At 38.7% G+C, this 5,845-nt stretch overlaps 2 long non-coding RNA genes across 2 annotated transcripts; both read left to right on the top strand.

Annotated features, from left to right (window-relative positions):
• Positions 1-1,301: 1,301 nt before the first annotated feature.
• On the top strand, positions 1,302-1,896 carry LOC103626760 (uncharacterized). The gene is made up of 2 exons (XR_553124.2): positions 1,302-1,628; positions 1,737-1,896. It is a non-coding gene; the product is annotated as an uncharacterized lncRNA (long non-coding RNA).
• Positions 1,897-3,474: 1,578 nt separating this feature from the next.
• LOC103626759 (uncharacterized) lies at positions 3,475-5,608 on the top strand. Its single transcript, XR_002261983.2, has 2 exons — positions 3,475-3,676; positions 3,800-5,608. It is a non-coding gene; the product is annotated as an uncharacterized lncRNA (long non-coding RNA).
• Positions 5,609-5,845: the final 237 nt, after the last annotated feature.

The raw sequence follows: 5,845 nt of genomic DNA, 5'->3' as shown, positions 1-5,845 counted from the left end.
CATCGCCGCTTAGCATATGTGGGGATGAAGAACCTTCACAAGCTTCTAAAGGGAGAACACGTGATAGGTCTAACTAATGTTACATTCGAAAAAGATAGACCTTGTGCAGCTTGTCAAGCAGGGAAACAAGTGGGAAGCTCTCATCATGCCAAAAATGTGATGACAACATCAAGACCCCTGAAGTTACTTCATATGAACCTCTTCGGACCCGTCGCCTATCTAAGCATAGGAGGAAGTAAGTATGGTCTTGTTATAATTGATGATTTTTCCCGCTTCACTTGGGTATTCTTTTTGCAGGATAAATCTGAAACCCAAGGGACCCTCAAGCGCTTCCTAAGGAGAGCTCAAAACGAGTTTGAGCTAAAGGTGAAGAAGATAAGCACTACTAGAGATATGCTTATTTAAGACACACATTTTAAGATGGATATCAGTGTATTTTATAGAAGCGTCTTTTATCATATGTTGATGAGTAAGGTAAGACGGTTTGATGGAGATCCGTCTTTAATAAATAAGTATTTTGAGACAGTTACATTGTAAGAAATGTCTTATATTGATTTAAGACGAATTGTTATTGAAAACCATCCTAAATAAATATACCTTTTGAGTCATTAAGATTACAAGAATTGTCTTAGATTTTAGTAAGTATATTAGACACTTCTGTATATGAAACCGACTCAAATAAAGATATTATTAGAGTCGTCTAGACTATAAAGACTGTCTTAGATGTTAGTGAGTATAATAGACACTTCTAAATATGAAACCGTTTGTGTATGATATTTCTAATAGGACGTACTATGAAAAGGCGTAGTAAATAGTGAATTTGGCTTAGTTTGATCATATATATGATATAAAATGTAAAACTTATCTCTGCAACTTGATATAGATGGTAAAATGGACCCACATACGACCTGATCATTAATATGTCACACAATAGGCCTAAGTATTATTATTTTTGCTTTAATTCCTAATCCCTATCATTTACATACCAAGAGGTTTACGAAGGTATACCCATCCTATGCTGAATATTTTAGTACTGTTATATTTATATTGTCAAACTCAAAAACCTGACCAGTTCACAGATTCGGACTAAAAATAGGAAACCTAGCGTATAAATGATTCTTTAAGCTACTCCCTCGCTACATCCAGATCATTATTTTTAATTTGAATCGCACGATCCACATCCAACGGATGCCTCAAAGACAGGTAAACTACCCTGGCTGCCTTGGATTCTCACCGTGACGGGATCCTTCCAGACAAGTATAGGTCCCTTTAGACTTAGGGTTGGTATTCCTGGCAGTGTTCTGAGAGTGGAGACGGTGCCTCCATGGTGGAATAAAGTCCTTCGCCCTCCTCTCTACCTTGCCATCAAGCGCTCTGGTGATGGCGACGGGGTTATAAGGTTAGGGTCCGCCGGATTTGGTGACCGAGTTAGAGCTCCAAATCTGGCCGGATCTTGTATAGGAGTTGTTCGCCGTTCGTTGTTGGCGGCGGCACATCACAGAAGGACGATGGACGGGTTGGTGTATGCGTGGCGGAGGAGCTGGTGCCCGGTCACGCCTCGCCGGCAACGGGTACAGCCCCTGAACCGGAGAGTCTTGGGGTGCGTCCCCGGCCGATGTTCTTCCTTGGTACGTTTCTTTTGCAGCTCGTTAAAGCCTTTGGGCGATGAAGCTTCCCAGGTTTTTGGTTTGCTTTCCTTCCGTTGCTACCTCAGGCGAAGGTATCGACGTTCGCAGCGAAGGATGACGACGAACGGCGCCTGGCGGCACAAAAGTTCCAAAGGGCCTTGTTATAATTTTTCTTTTTGTATGGACTTTTGTGTACACCTTTCCCTTTTGTACACCTCGAGAAGGTGTTGTGGTCTTGTACACGTGCTACGCTGTTCGATTTAATACAGGTATTTTTTACATTTTCAAAAAAAGGTCCCCACCAGTTTGCTAGGGTTCCTTAGCCACCGCATTCTCGGCGCGACAGCCAGTGAGGCATCAAGGTCAGCAACCGTTGCCCCCGCCCCCAATTGTTTCACCAGTTTGCTAGGGTTCCTTGAATGAGCAGCCACCACATCCTCGTGACGGCTGGTGAGAGCGGCCGCGGCGGAAGGTTCAATAAGGCGGAGGTGGAGTGGTGGGTGCCGGCGTCGGAACGAGCTGCGACTGGGTGTCAGCGGCGGGCCCTCTCTGTCGCCGCCTTCGGCAGCACAAAGTCCCGGATCTACGGTGGGGCCCTCATCAGTGAGTACCACTATCTTCCTTATTATTAATCGCAGTTTGGAGCGTAGATTAACTAGCTATCAATCCCTGTCGTGTGCTTTACACTTATGTTTGCTTTTTCCCTGGCTGGTAACCTCGCTACCATGGACCATTGCATTAGCTTCGTGAGTAATTCTCATGGCGGGCAATTAATGAACTGGTGTTGGCGGGGCATTCAGTTGAATTTACTTAGAAACCGTACCATTCACTTTTGAGGCATATGGCTGAATTTACTTGAAATTATATCATCCAGCCTGAGGTTTAGATGAATTTGAGAACGACGACACACATCATCAGACATTCCTCCTTTGTTACCTTAGTTGTTTTTTTCTAATTTACACAACTGAATGCTGCATGTTTGATTAAGGGCCTATTTGAAAGCGCATGGTTTTTTTCTTTATTTTTTAGAAGAGAAACTTACATTAATATTTCTATATATTAAGTGTGGGAACAAAGATAGTCCCTCGCTACATACATGTCAGTACTTTTAATGTCAGTCGCACGATCTGGGGTTTTTCTTCACTGCGAGGGATTACACAACTACTGTCTCCCTTTCGTCTCTATCAACTGACTATTTCCTTGCTCTAATGATCATCATATTCACTCCCAATGAAAAACGAATCTCAGTGGAAGATAGGTAAATATTTCAACCTTATTTCTAGAATTACAACTCTTTCTTTACATAGTCTTTTCTTAATCGAAATTGCATTAATGATCTGGGGTTCCATTTTTCTTTGTGCCAGTAGAACTACCATCTGGGGTTGATTGTATTCTGTCAGGTAAAGTAGCAACCAGATGTGCATTCGATTTCCTTTTGTGTTTCCCAGCGGAACTATGCGATTTTTGTGTGCTAACAATATATTTTATTTCCCACTCTCATAGCTTCCTCCATGTCATCTCCTTTTGGTCTGTTCAATCGAGTAAAATTAAATGCCTTTGGTTATGTTGAAATGAACAAGCTCATATGCTCTGACCATGCTAAGTGTTCCTGATATAATATCTTATTGATGTCGGCTAACCACTCCATTATGTCGTCCTGCTGTCCTTCACACACTAAAAAAGGGGGAAATATTTTCTTCCTAATTGGTGCCTTTGTCACTAGCTGCAGAGGTGGAAAGCCTGTTTTAGAGTTTATTTAGGTTCAGATTGTCAATCCTGTTTTAGTATCTTTAGTGCATTATATACATCAACTTTCAGTTCTGAAAATGTCTATTTGTTCATCCCTTAATGGTGTACCTTGCCTTGGTGAGACCTAAAACAGTTGGAATGCTTACGTTATTGATTCTATTTTGATATCCTTAATGCATTATATGCATATGAACTCGCATATTTGATATTGTATTTTAAATGACTATCTGTGCTACATTTGAAGGACATCTTTAGGACCACAGTGACGGTTCAAATACCCATAGATTCAGATGAAACAGGTGAGGTTCTACAATTTCCTTATTTCTTTTTTTTTAAAGTCTGTTTTACTCAAAGAATTTGAATTTTATATAGTAGCTAATTATCATTACCTTTCTAAATAACTATTTGTGGTACATTTGAAGGACATCTTTACGACTGCAGTGACGCTTCAGATATCCAAAGATTCAGATAAAACAGGCGAGGTTATACAGTTTCTTTATTACTTTATTTTTTAAAAAAAAGAATGTCACCTACATCAGCTTGGTTAGTATTCCCTCAAATTGTTGTTGATCCAATTTATGACCATTAAGAAAAAACACGAGCATAGTCATTACAATATTTTCACTCTTCAAAGCCATTGTTTTTTAAGGGCATATGTAGTCATAGTGCTCTCCTTCTGTTTCCTGTCACTTGATGACCTGTTTAACAAAGCTCAAACCATAATGAAAAGGATACTCTGCATTCTCCTCATCTCTAAGTCGGTGATCCATATTTTTATAAACATTGTCTTGGAAAGCTGGAAGGTGCTATACATTATCCATGTGTTAGGTGGGCATGTCATCTTACACCAATGAGAAGGTAAACAATCCGATCATATTTAACTGTTTCTTTCTACGCATTGTACATTTACATATCTTCCCTACTTACATGGTGAAGCTATCTATAACTTTATTTCGACCATATTTAACTGTTTCTTTCTACGCATTGTACATTTACATTTCTTCCCTACTTACATGGTGAAGCTATCTATAACTTTATTTCGACAACGTAAGCTTCTCATAACTCATCTCACCTGCTAAACTATTGATAACTTTATTTAGGCAAATTAGCAGCTTCTACGTAATTGAACTGTGTGATGAACCTGTCTACAATCAGACTGTAGTGTGTGCATCATATACCATGAAGCGTTATAGGACCCTTATTTACTTAAGCATTCTGGGAACAACAGAACAATCTCTGAGCTATACCTGCTTGTTGATTCTATTAACCCCTAACATTTTGTATCTGTTGAATACAACTAATAATTGTATTTCTTTTTTTCTCTGCTATAGGAACCTCTTCGTGTTGCACTATATTCTAATCTTCGGAATCTCATTCAGAACCTTATGAGCGGCAGTGAAACTATCGAGCAACTTATTCACACGCTAATCAATGATAACTTGGATCTTGGTTGTGCCATCATTGAGGTTGTGGCAACACGTCAGGTAGCTTCTTGACAATTCTAATTCTGTTGAACTAAGTACACCTTTGACTTCTCCTTAAGCAGATTTAAAAGCTTAAGGTTTACAATCCCGGATTGTTTTTACAATTCTAATGGAGTTGTCAGTTTTCTGGACATCTGACAATGATTACTCAAAGATAAACTATATCGTGTTAAAGGCTAGTTGGGTACTACCACTGTCCTGAAATGTAATCGATTTGAGTTTGTCCTAAGTAACTACATTAAGTTTGACCAAGTTCATAGAAAAGAGTATTAAGTATTAGTGGCATTGAGGAGATCAACTATAAAAATATATTTCATAAATGTATGAGTTGAAAATGATGTTCATCTATTATTGTAAATATTATTCTTCTCTATAAATTTGCCAAATTTAGGATAGTTTGACGTAGAGCAACTCAAAAACATTATATTTCAGGATGGATCTATTTATTATTAACATCTTCTGTCTGATCACCATTGGAAGTAGATCTGGCTTGGGGTATAGTAGATTGAATATAGAGGTACATGGGGTGTACAATATATAGGCAAGGATCATCAAGTTTGACGTCGGCAACGTGGTCATGGTGACTGGCGGGAGGAACACCGGGCGTGTAGGAGTCATCAAGAACAGGGAGAAGCACAAGGACAGCTTTGAGACCATCCACGTGCTGCTTGGAGCTTTTTGCTATGTCTAGTTTTCTCCTATTTGTTGTACAGGAAAACATAGAATAGAATTCAAATTTGGTGGTCGCAAAAGTGTGGAGACTTTAATTTATATAAAGTTAGGCTTAACATTAGTGCAAACAGTTGTATTTTAGTTTAGATTTAGAGTACACTTATGTATGCGTTGTTTGATAATGCTTATGATATATTGAATGGTACTTATTTATATTATATTAATTATAATTTTTTTCAATATATGTGTATGTATATTTCTCTTTCAAATTATTATAACATGATATCTGAAAAAATGATTATAAATTGAAGA

Source organism: Zea mays, chromosome 5 (assembly GCF_902167145.1).
Source record: "Zea mays cultivar B73 chromosome 5, Zm-B73-REFERENCE-NAM-5.0, whole genome shotgun sequence".
NCBI classification, from domain to species: domain Eukaryota; kingdom Viridiplantae; phylum Streptophyta; class Magnoliopsida; order Poales; family Poaceae; genus Zea; species Zea mays.
Note: the sequence above shows the minus strand (reverse complement) of the source record. Positions and strands in the feature narration are given on the sequence as shown.